Source organism: Phyllostomus hastatus, unplaced genomic scaffold, assembly GCF_019186645.2.
Source record: "Phyllostomus hastatus isolate PE091 unplaced genomic scaffold, TTU_PhHast_1.1 phas_contig_137, whole genome shotgun sequence".
NCBI classification, from domain to species: Eukaryota; Metazoa; Chordata; class Mammalia; order Chiroptera; family Phyllostomidae; genus Phyllostomus; species Phyllostomus hastatus.
In genome coordinates, this window is record NW_025333583.1 from 1,684,178 (window position 1) to 1,697,720 (window position 13,543).

General features: G+C 39.6%; 1 protein-coding gene across 1 annotated transcript in view; it reads left to right on the forward strand.

Moving 5' to 3' along the window:
* LOC123829834 (SPHK1 interactor, AKAP domain containing) overlaps positions 1-13,543 on the forward strand; it is a 119,084-nt gene that overhangs the window by 1,083 nt on the left and 104,458 nt on the right.

Genomic DNA, 13,543 nt, shown 5'->3' on the forward strand with positions numbered 1-13,543 from the left:
GGCGGTATTATGCCTGCCGGGCAGGTGGCTTTTGCGCGGTTTCTGCTCGGAGCGGAGCGGCTGCACTGAGAACAGAGGTGCGGTTGCTGTCAGGGTGATGGTGGCTGTGTGACCCCCGCAGCCCCATCGCTCCAAGGTAAGGGGCTTAAGGTTAATCCTCTCGTCATCCTCTGCTCCCCGCTTTCCCCAAGCAAATATCTAGGCAGCTCCCAGCCAGGAGCATCAGGCACTGGAATGAACATTTTAAAGTCGCATTCTTGGAGAGCAGCACACCCCAGCACCCGCAAACTAGGGCACACATGTAGCTGATACTACACTGCGAGGAGCCGCGGCGGGGGGTGCAAGGGGAATGGGGTGGCAGAGAAGGACAGAAGACTGCTTCTCAAACTCGTTGGAGGCTGCCATCTAGAGACTTGTAGTGCTCCTGCTCTGTAACGAAATAGAGCCTTTCCCGACTGTCCAGGCGCTTCCTTCCACTTGAAGCTTCCCCGGCTGGCTGGGTAGCCAAGGGCCCTGAGCGCTGTGGTTTCTGCGCTGCACCCGGAGCAGCTCCCCATTGAAAAACCTCTAACCCTGGGGCCAGACAAGGTCACCCAACCACTGAGTCTTTGCTTTCTGCCCTGATGTATGAAAAGGACAGTAAAAACCACAAGACTCCTTTCAACTTAAAGAGGATGTATATTGCCACCGATGTTGAGGTGATTGTGGGAGTCACTTTGAAAGTCAAGGAAACTGGGGGCTCCTTTCTGCACCTCCTATCCTACTGCCTAACGTTGTTAGAACTGAGACGTTGGACGGTGCGGTTCCAGCACCCAGTGAGAGGCACTTCTGATAAGAGATTGATTGTTTTAAATCTAGTCCGGCAGATCAATAGTACCGTGCCTGGTTTAGGATTAATTTCCTATTCGAAAGTTTAGAGAGCTTTTAAAATGCTAGAAACACATTGTGCCAATGATTTCTCGATATTATCTCTACCGCGGTCTTGTAAAATGACTCTTTAAAGAGCAAACCAAATGATATTGCTCTGTACTTTTATAGTAGCCTATTAAAGTGGTAATACAGATTTAACATCAGCTGGAGCCAATTAAACCCCTTGAGTATTACTGTTTATTCACCAAGACACTTTATGTATTTCCACAAATCAGTGTAGTGATTCAGCTATTTTATTAACATCCTTATTCATATAGGAAATTCAGTTAACTCCACTAGATGAGTTAATCTGATCCTCTGTTTCATTGAATACAAAAAACAATTTCCTTTCTATAATATGTCATTGGAAGTGACAGGTATTGATTTGTAAAAAGTGATCTAGAATTTTTAAAAGTTGTGTAGAAATATTATATTAGTTATTCCACTTGTCCACACAACTATGAAATTTAAATAATTAATGACTGAATATACAAGCTTTTTCAAGAACATGGCAACAATCAGGAAAAATCAAGTTGTTATCAGCTGGGATTTGTGTTGTCTAACTCTGACCTATTTAAAGCAAGTTCAGACATTCTGTTTAACAACTGGACCAAAAAAAATAAATAAATAAATAAACAAAAGAATGATTTAGTAATATGTCAAGTTAATTGCAGAATATATTTTTTTCTTCTTGCTTTTAGATCTTCTTAAGTTTTTCAATGAATCAAAATATGAATGAAATATTTATTTATTTAAAAATAAAGTTCAGTCATTTATCAGAGTGAATTTTATTTTTCAGTGACTGAAAATTTAATCAAGCTCTATTATGCAAAGATTAATCTCAAAATTTTATGTGATTTATATACATTAGAAACTTTGAAGCATGGATTTTTTAAAAAAAATAATTGTTTATGGGTCTTTGAGTTACTATACTATATTGTTACCTTACCTCTGTGAGAGCTCCAATGAGTTTTTACTTTGAATGTTTTCATTTTTAAGTATACAGTAAGTTATGTGGTTTACACTACAGATTTCCTAAAGTAACTGCTTATCAAGCTTGACGGTGTCTCCAATAAGGAGGCTGAGCTGGGGAGAGATGAAATGTTCCCATGTAAGTTGTATTATAGACCCAGCACCCAAGTGTTTTCTGAGCAGTTGGCCAGTTCAAAAGAAAAAAACGAGGGTATCTTTTCACTTAGATCTCAAAGTGTAAAGAAGTTTACTTGATTTGCTGGGGTTACACAACTAGGAATTGTGAAAATAAACAGGAACCCGAGGCCTCTCGTCCAGTGCGTGCTATTGGTCTAGCACTTGGTAGGGCAGTGCCGTGTACCCCTCACAGGAGGGAAGTCGGTCTCACTCATGTCGGTAACTAGTGCGTGTATAGGAAGGCTTCCATTTTATCAAGTGTTATCCCCTATATTAAATCATTTGATTTTCACATCTCTGTGATGATGATGATTAATTATAATGGCTATAATCATCTCCACTTCCTAGCTAAAAAAAAAAAGTGAAGCCAAAGGAAATGAAATGAAGAAAATAATTAGATTTTGAAATCTCTACAGTGGTATGTAGCAGAGCTAGATCATCCCCAAAGTTCTTCTGGCTTCAGGTTGAGTTTTCTTTCTTGCAGTGGCTGAAAATGCAAATGTTATTTCAAACGGGGGAGAGAAGATTCTGGTGCTCAGTTTGACAAACCCCGACTTAATCAGAATGCACAGGATCAGCCTAAAAGCAAGACCATTTTTTAAAGCCAAGTGCTGAAATACCATTGTTTTGCAAACAGAAATAATTTGTTGCCTGAACCATTTCTAAGCTTGAATTAGAAGTTTAAGAAAGATGACTTCTCTTATGTCCTAAATCATTTGCATCTTTATACTGTACTATTTTGTTCCTTTTGTTTCATCCAGCTTATTGGATTTTACTCCATTAATAAGGTTTTTGTATGGAATGTTGAATTAGAAAATCATCAGAGATGAGCTTTTGAAAAAAATATTGTATTTATTTATTTAGATTTCCCGAAAGTTTATTTTACCCAAATCTTAGTTTACCTAGCAACATGTCACTAAAACCCACCAGAATCTCAAGGTTTCATCTTTAAGAGTGTTAATTCTATGGAAAACCAACTTGATTTTTTTGATGGAGCAAACAACCTAATTCTGTAAACTAGACTATGGTCTTCCAACTGAATTTTATTGAAAAATTATCTCTCTTCAAATTCATAGAAAAGGAAAAATTCGAGAACATATTTATATTCCTGTGACCCGTTTATCAAAAGCTCTCAGAAAAGATCACTCTAGCATTCCTAACAAACTGAGGATCAGAGCCAGATATCAGGCACTGTGTGAAGTGTAAACTTAAGGTCATTCTCCATCCTGCAAAGCATGCTCTCCTCAAGACCAGGACTGATGTGGCCACATCCCCCAATTTGTAAGTCTTAGTGAAATACTGCCCAACAGGTGCTATTTCCTATAGAAAAGGAAACTGGGCATTAGTAAATTCCAGTGCCTAGGACGTTGATATAACACATTACTACAGGGTAATGGGTAGCTGGATAAGAGATGGAAACTCTGAAGGCAATTCCCATAGAAACAAGACTGTTGAAAATCTTGAAGCCCACCCTTGATGCTATACTTCACCTACTGATACTTTTAGGGACCCTTGATCTCCATCTACATGGTTTCTTTAGTAAAATATGGGCCTGATACCAAGTAATCAATTTGTAAATTAAGTATTAAAAGTCATCTCATTCATTCTGAAGGGTCCACCTTTGTACTATTCATTTTAATGGAGTTCGAGCTACGAAGGCTTACAGGGAGGGGAAGAAGAAAGAGTGAGGCATTTGCTGTTGGGAGACCTGATGTCTAACCCTGTTCTGAAATTAATGTCTGTGATCGCCTAGGCAGGTTACTTGACCTGTGCTCCTCTGTCTCCTCCTGGATATAGTGATATGTACCTTGTGTAGACTGATCTTCTAGGTCCCTTTACCTCCAACTGTCTATAATGCCACAGCCTTTATTGTAGCATTGATTCTCAGCTGGGCACAAAAAGATGACCACCTCATTCTCTTGAAAGAGACAGGTGAAATCAAGGCACTTAATCAAGGCCCCCACCACTGAAAAAAAAAGCCCAAGTTAGAAAATGGTTGATTCATTGTTAATGTCCCCACACAGGTAGAGTACAACATGCTTGCAGAAGGTGTAATAAAGTCTCACTCTTTTGTAGAGAATACAACACAGTGATAAAGTCCTGGTTCGACCACTTAGTGGTTAAACAATCATTTGCTTCCCACAGTGTTCCCCCTGATATTTCAAGTACCCACCTGGCACCATACATAGTTATTATAATATTATTGACTGTATTCCCTATGCTGTACTTTAAATCCCTGTGACTATTTTGCAACTACCAAGCTATACTTTATTTTTTTTAAATTTACTGAGCTAATTGGGGTGACTTTGGTTAATAAAATTATACAGGTTTCAGGTGTACAGTTCTATAATATACCATCTGTGTATTGTACTGTGTGTCCACCACCTCATGTCCAGTCTCCTCCCATCACCATTTATCTCCTCTTTACCCTTTTCTACCTCCCCCTACTTTGCTCTCCCTCTGATAACCACCGTATGGTTGTCTATGAGGGGTTTTTCTTTGCTTAATCTTGTCACTTTTTCCACCCACCCCCTAATCCCCCCCTCTGCTACCTTCTTTCTTAAATAGAGGGGAAGAATAATAAGGTTATTTGTTCCTTCACTGCAATATGTGACTCACCCAGTGTAGCTGAGCTGAAACAACCACCTAATTCCTGAAACTTATTTGAGAACCTAAGGCTAGGTCAGAGGAGACCTGGAGACCATACAGACTTCACTTCTGGGGACGTCTGTTTGTTGCAGTGGTCATTGGAGCTAGTTAGCACGTGTTTCTAGTTGTGCTCCTAAGCACAGGTGGGATTGCACTTGCTAGCCTCTGTGGTAGAAGGTATGGCCATGGGACTTGCTCGGGCCAATGCAAAGTGTGCAGAAGGGACATGTGTCTGTTCCAAGGGGGAATTTAAAAGAGGCTGTACGTGATTCACTTCATTTCTACTGCTTTCTGCCATGGCAAATAACATAGTTTTCACCTAGTGGCTGCTTCAATGGCCTGAGTTTCAGCATGAACAGAACTTGAAGCAGAGCCTTCAGCCAATCCATGCTGGACATGTGGTGTGAGCAAGAAACAGACCTTTGTGTTTTAATCCTCTGGGATGTTGGAGTTACATATACTGTAGCATAACCTAGCTCATGGTGCCTGACCTGGCTGTCGACTTTGGAGTTGAAATGGTAGGTGATCTGAGGAGCTGTTTGTTGACTGCTTTTGTGAGGGTTTCCAAGGGACCTCACAGAATTCCCTTATAGCTCTGGAATCCCAAAGCTCCTCCGCACTGACAGTACATTCCTGGATGTAGTGAGACCAGGGCGGAGTTGGAGAAAGGGAGGAATGGCACTCACTCTGAGCAGTGGTGGAAGCAGTCAGGGAGCAGGCCTGTGGACCAGCTCCAGCTAAGAACAATAAATCCTGCAGCCTATCGGGCTCTCCTCCAAGGCACGTGGAGCATGGACTCCGAATCACACTCATCCTGACGCTGGCTCACACATTTCCCATTTCACAGCCTCATGTAGCTGCTGCCATTTGGGGACATAAAGGGGGAACACACACACATTTAACTCAGGCAAATTCAGTGCTGCATGTTCGTTTTCCTTTTTTTCTCTCTCATTATTAAAAATATAGTACTATTATATTTAATTTGTATATTCTATTACATACTGTACATTTCTATATAGTACAAACACACAAATAACTTTAGAAGAACTTTTTTTACAAAGTCCAAAATGCTATCGTTTATAAGCCTCCTAAGGGATTTTCATTTTGATTTCACACTATTTTCGAAATAGGCAATGACATTACACACAAAGAATGGCCATCATAAACAAATCAGTAAACAACAAATGCTGGCAAGGTTGTGGAGAAAAGGGAACCCTAGTGCACTGTTGGTGGGACTGCAGACTGGTGCAGCCACTGTGGAAAACAATATGGAATTTCCTCAAAACACTAAAAATGGAAGTGCCTTTTGACTCAGTGATTTCACTGCTGGGATTATTCCTTAAGAATCCTGGAACACCAATTCAAAAGAACCTATGCACCCCAATGTTCACAGCAGCATTATTTACAATAGCCAAGTGCAGGTAACAGCCTAAGTGCCCGTCAGTAAATAAGTGGATCAAAAAACTGTGGTATATTTACACAATGGAATACTACACAGCAGAAAGAAAGAAGGAGCTCCTACCCTTTGTGACAGCATGGGTGGAACTGGAGAGCATTATGCTAAGTGAGAAAAGCCAGGTGGTGAAAAACAAATACCATATGATTTCATGTATAAGTGGAACCTAATCAACAAAACAAACATGCAAGCAAAATATAACCAGAGACATTGAAATTAAGAGCAAACTGACAGTAACCAGAGGGGAGCGGGGAGGGGGACGACAGGGGGAAGAAGGCGGAGGGAGTGTCATCAAGGAACATGTATAAAGGACACATGGACAAAGCCAAAGGGGGGAAGGATGGAGGGTGGGATGTGGGGGTGGATGGGGAGAGGGAAACTGATGGCAGGAAAATGGAGATACTGTATTTAAACAACAATTAAAAAAATCAAAAAAAATTAAAAAGAATGCTAAATTTAAAAAGACCCACATTAAATGTCTCCAATACTGCACAGTGATAGAGAAAACCCTGATTTTGGTAGCATGTCAACATGGGAAGAGGAAGATTGAAGAAAAAAACCATCAAGCAACAAATAGTGAGCAGACACTCTCTCCTGACACTGTCAAGATTCTGGGACAGACTGAGACAGAGCTCCTGGCTTCCTAGCACAGTGTCATGGGGGCAGATGGGACTTTGGAAGCAAAGAGACTGGCTGGGAAGTAGATATTCAGCACACACTAACTTTAGTTTGTTTTTCATTTCCCAAATGACCACTTGGGAGAGAGCCTGAGACCTCACCAGATCAGTCTTATCTGATTCCCTGCAGCATTTAACATAAATGATAGATGGTCCCTAACTCCTTAAAACAATTTCTCCCCAATGAGAATCTTAGCTGTAAAATGTGCCTTTTGGAATATCAAGTGCTTTTCTCTCTGTGCTGGAGAAATGGGAACCCACTGAACACGGGGTATTAGAACTACAAAAGACTTCGGTAAAAGTCACCTTGCCCAGTTCCCCGCTTTTTTAAAGATAAAGAAACTGAAGTCAAGAAAATTTAAATGAACTGCTCAGTCTTACAAATATTTAGAGATAGATCCAAGAATAAGACCTTGAGTTCCTGATTCCTATACTTACCACTGCACTGGATTTCTTTAAAATAATAATAATAATGAACTCTAAAACACAGTGAGAAGCTCTTGGAATTTTCTGGAACAGCACAACTTGTATGTCATCCATGTCTTTATATTCACCTTCCTTATTTTCCTTAGGAAATACACTATCTGTATCACTGTTCATGTCTCCATTTCACGTCAGCTTCTAGAAACCCAGAAACAAATGTAAACTTCAATCCTAGCAACGATGTAGGAGCTCATCACCTGAACACCTGTGCTGTTTTTAACCAGGATGCTGATTTCTTGTTATAGTTTCTATGTTCCCCAGAACTGAGTTTTAACTGTATTTTACCGTTTTATTTTATAAATCTTTTCACTGTCACAGATTCTTAGTGGAACAAGATGGAATATCCATCATTAAGTCAATCATGCAATTATTCAATTATTTTCTTTATTAACAACACAAAAGAATACTTTTTTGCACATTAGATAAATTAAAATAATCTCTGGCAAATTAGAACTCATATAAAATAATGGTTTGTTCATATTTAATTAGACTTTTTAAATGATAGATTAATTATATCTGAAAAGTTGCAAGCAGTTCCTTTGAAATGATTAATATATTATTATTATTAAAATAAAACCAACTGCTTTAGAATAAGCACATAATAAAATATAGTGTAAAACTTTTACAGGATGTGTTTCTTGATTATTTATTAAACATGATGTTATACACATATTTTAAATATATATGTGCATATGTAGTGAAATCAGTTTGGATCAAAACTATTGATGCCTAAAGGTGCTCTTTTTAGTTTGTACATTTTATATTTTAGTGTACTTTGCTCACATATCAAAATGCATTAAATAAAATAAGAGAAATTTTAAAATCTTTAATTTTGACTCCAAAGATACAAGGAGAATTTGTAATTTTCTCTTTGAATTCTTCAAAATTAACCTAAGTTAAACAACACAATTGTTTTTGTTCTAAAAAAAATCTGTCATTCTGATCATAATAATAGTAGAATAAGAATAGCAACTTTTGATAGATTGTGCCTATGAATAGACTTATCCACTCACTTACAGTTTGAGTAGCCAGCTTAAATTAAAGACTCTACCTGGGTGATTCAAACCAAAAATAATGAACCATTTTTTTTGTGAAGTCATTTTTTTCTATATAAAATCTTGGCCCTACATAATGTGCTCATTGCTGACTCATGTACTCAGTATAACCTGAAGATTTTTAATTCTCACTTTTTTTCTGAATAAATCAACTGCTTCAAAATAGCAATTAAAAAGGTGCATACACTTCACTTGTGTAATTTCCACATGTCAGGGATCTGAGCCGGCATTCCGTTAAACTGTTGGTCCTCCTCTCACAGCAGTAGGACAATGTGGTGACTGTTGGAATCGTGTCTTGGAAAATGAGCTGCAGTTTTATTGCATGAATCACTCGCTATCAAGGCAGTGTCTAAAGAAAAGATCCAATATCCAGAGAACATGTTGTCCAGAGACGCTGTCATCCCACCTTAATCATATTTGGCCATTAGACATTCTTCATGCAGGAGAAAGAATATGGACAAAAGATTGATAATGACATTTCCCTCAGTATTCCTACTGGGTCTTAGACCTTGTCTATAGGATGGAGAAGGGCATACATAAAGAAGGAAGCTGAAAAAGTGAAGATTTAGTTCAAGGTTTAACTTTGACGTTTATATAGGACCAATATGGATATTTGGGAGTGGGGAAAAATATGGAGGAGGGCTTCCTTCTTACATAAAAGGAAAATGTGAAATATTGGATGCCATCTTCATCATGTGGGAATAATTAGAACCTGGAAAGGGGTACAGAAATTCACTACAAAGAAGACTAAATGTCATTAAGTAGTAATAAGAGAAATAGTTAATATGTCTGGGACTTTATCCTTAAAAATAATAAAATATAAAATTTATTTTATCCATATTTTAAAAATAAAGAGTGAATATGAATTAGATAATAAACAAATAATGAATTAAGTGTTGATTGCATTGGACAATTGTAATTATTCCTTCAAAATTGTATGTTAACATTACACTTTCCCGCAAGATCGTAAACATGATCAGTTCTGTAAACATATTCAATAGCCACATTAATTTTGCCAATTCTTCCTTGAACCCTTCGGTTTTCAAATACTCTTATAAACAAACTGTCAGGTCATCATCCTCATCCATTTCCTCTTCTTCCAACATGAACTGGTCATGCTCTGCTGGACTTCCCTTTAACAATAGTTTGACAGGCGATAAAGCTTTCTCCAGCATCATTTTCTTGTTCTTTCTGAATTCCTGCATCATCTGCTAGAACCATCATTTTAACTAATTAGCATTTTATTTATTTTTTAAGATTTTATTTATTTATTTTTAGAGAGGGAAGGGAGAGAGAAAGAGAGAGAGAGAGAGAAGCATCAATGTGCGGTTGCTGGGGGCCGTGGCCTACAACCCAGGCATGTGCCCTGACTGGGAATCGAACCTGTGACACTTTGGTTCACAGCCCGCGCTCAATCCACTGAGCTATGTCAGCCAGGGCAGCATTTTATTTAAATAAGAGTCACAAAACAGGTGTTGAGTAGTGGACAGAGAGAGAGACTCAGTTTAGGTGGGGAGGGATCCTCACTGGAGGCCAATTGCTAGTGATCAGTCCATTTGCTTTCTTATCCTGTCTTGAAACTGCAGGTACTGGCTAATGAATAACAAAGACACCTGATCTTTGTGGGGACGGTTTCCAATGATTCTAAGTTTACCAGACTTTCTCCAGGGAATAACACTGCTGAAAATTTTTCCATTTTCACAAACATTATCTGTAGATGAGCGAATTATCTAATGAAGCAATGCAGGTGCAATTGAATATTGCACAAACTCAAGCTTCTGGGGAATTCTCCTCTATAGTTAAGATTACAGATGTCTTTCTACTTCCAAAAGACCTCCCAGTTACCCGTCTATTCTTAATGCATAGGTATTAATTTGAATTGAATGTATGAAAAACACCAAATGCTGTTCCAGGAAGATAAGAGACCCTCCATAAATGGCAACCCCTTTCTCTTTCCTTTTTAGAAGACCACACTCAAAATCTAAAAGGCAGCAAGCAGATCGACTGGACTAAAATTGTGTCGGGGGTCATCTGACAATGTCTGCAGTGGCCAGGGCCTTGGTGAAATAGATCCAGTTCAAAGTCTGTAGTAACTGAATCACTGATCCCCATAATGGGTCCCCCCACATGCCTCTGAGGTAGGGGGGGAAGTCTGCCATGGACCATTTATGAGGAGCTGGGGTCAAATATAAGATAAATATAAACCCTTGAAAAATAAAATTTATTCTTTCATTTATTTCTTCACTACTGCTATTGACCCCTTAATGTACACCAGCTAACATCAGCTGGGTGCGCAATAATGAACAGAAATAAAGCCGATCCCATTGTCATGAAACTTCAATACCGGTGGGACAGAAAGACGCTACTCAGATAACATGAGTGGATACATAGCAAATTGGCATGGGTGCTCCAAAGGAAAAAGAACGTGGTCTTTGAGAACATGTAAGAAGAAAAAGACTTCAGGGGGAGAGGTAAGAAAGGCCCCATGGGGAGAGGAGCTTCTGGAGGGCAGAGGGCAGTTGGAAAGGTGCTGGGAGAGGAAGCAGTGGGGTGATTAGACTGTTCTGGGTGTGTGCCTGGGGGCCGGAAATGAGGAGGAGCAGAGTGACATAGGACACCTGAAAGTTAGATGGGAGACAGAATATGGTAAGCTTGGGGGTCAACTGGGTCTTCATCCTAAAAACCGTAGGGTGTCATTGTTTTTCAAACTAGGGATGGCTGGAAGTGCTGGTTGAGATAGTGCATATAAAGGAAATAGCCCAGTGCCTGGCATATTTTAAACGTGCCATAAATAGGAACTGTTACTGTTGCTCATTAACTATAATTTTAACATTACAATGCTTGAAGACAGAGGTAGATAGGACAATGGAGAGCTAAGGTCACAGGGTCACCAGAAGAGGTTTATTCAACAAGAAGACACTTTAAAAGAATGACTTGAGCTTCAAGCTACATAAAGGCATCATGAAACAGACGTCCAGCAGGTTGACTAGATGTTATGCAGACAGGGAGGGGACCCCAGAGGACCCCAAAGGGCTGCTTTGTGGTATTTGTGGAGACATTACTCTGTTCTCAATTGCACATGCAAGGAAGGGGTCATACTGCCCATACTTTACTCCATTTTCCAATCTTCCTGAATTTTTATTCTTTTGACATTTTCTTACTTCTGGTGTGGGCCCATGATCACTCTGAAAACTTGGCAATAGAATTCAGTCTCTTGGATTTTGGCCTTTCACATTCCCTACAACATACCTTAAGCTTGCTCTTGGTTCTTCCCACTCCTATTTTACCCCCCACCCCCACCCCCCAGACTGGAGCTTGGGGTAATGGGCCTCTTGGTCCTATCATAAAGGGTAAAATAATGCAAACTATGCTGAAAAAGAAAGACGTAAAGTACAGTCACAATTATCCTGTATATTTTGTTTTCACAGAGCCCTATCAGGTCTGAACAAGAGAAAAGTAGGTGACGAATGCAGTGTAGTGGACAATTTGGACAACAAACAGGAAACTGTTCAAATGGGTGATCAACACCAAACATGGGCACTGATTAAATTCACTAGGGAATTGCTCGATTCTCCCTGTCGCCTGGCTTTTCATGCACAGTCGTGGAAATGAATCTGTGAGTGTGGTATCCAACCTGCTGCATAATTCCTGACCTTTTGCAAGAGTATCGTTCATAATTAGCTTCATCAAACTGAACATGCCATTGTGCCCCTGGCATTTCCACGTTGGTCTTGTCCATTTTGAAAGTGGCTAATAACTATGGCTCAGCAAGAAGCAACACCATTTAAAACTTGGTTTCTGTTTTCTCTTGGTAACTTTCCCTTCCTTTTAAGAGCCTTGGTTATGCAATGTAGACAAAACAGCTACTGCTCCTGTGTGGCCATCTAAATAGTCTGTGAAAATATTTCATCTTAAGTGTTTATTTCCAAGGCTCTCCAATGAAGGCTCCCCTAGCAATTGGGAAAGTGTCCAAATCATCCAAATTCCAATGGTCTCTGTAGCCCAACCCTGCCCTTAGGTAAATATATTCTTCCCTAGCTTTCTTTTGCTGCCTTCTCCCAAAAATAATACCTCCTTTACCCTCATATCAATCAGCCAAGGTAATAGAAGCAGCTGCAATGACGCAAATAGACTCCGACTCCCTCTGAAAGCAGTTTGTATTAAAAACAAATAGAAAAAGAGAATGGCAGGAGAAAAACCAGAGAAAAAGAGAATCCATTGTTGATTATCCAGCTGTTTCTTTCTGTTCCCATGGCGTTCTGCTCTCTCTGAAACTGTGAGGGGTGATCCCTGAAGCATTCACACGTATATTCAATCGTTCAGATCATTGGGAAATTTTCTCCCCACAATATTCAATACACAACTCTTTGAGAACATTTAATCTCCTTTGGGTGCTCTGCAGACAGTCTTTTGTGATAAAAACAACCCCCCCAGTTATAGAATTGGAAGACTTGAGTGTAAGATCATATTCTTTGATGTACTGTGTGACTTTGGCAAATTATGGAGCTATTTGTACACCTGATCCTCGTTATTTGTGTGCAGAAGAAACCTGGGCAGCCTCTGTGAAAATTTTTACTTTACCGGAGGAACACTCAAGTGTTATTTTTCTTAATCTCTGACATGTTTTACTTTGTGTGTGCTGCTATTTTAGTCTCCTCCACAACACCATGAGCTCCACGAAGGTGTAGATTATCTGCTTTAGTCACAGCAGCATCTTGAGCACTTCACAGAATATTGGTGCTCAGTAGCTGTTTTGCTGAGAGAATGCAAAAAGAAATGCGCACACAGATTCATCCCTACCTGGTGTATGATTGCTTAGAAAGGATCATGTCCTTTCTGCTTTCTCTGCTTACCAAGTGGCCGACAAAATTGCTAACACACTGTGAGAAAGAAACCCCATTGTGACTGAGCATTTCAGGAGAGAAGAAACGCCTGTGGGTTTGTAGATCTTGCCTTCGAAGCTGAGCAGCTCAGAGGAAAATCTGAATCAGTGACCAGAAGGACTGGCTTATATAAGTATGATGATCTATTGCTGTCAGCCCTTGCACGTATAACTGTAACTGGAGAGATAAGTTTCACTTTCCCGACAGTGGAGAAGAAGTGGGACATTGGAGGAAGCATCCAGGGCGCATCAGGGATATGGACATAAATAAAGCTTCTTTGGG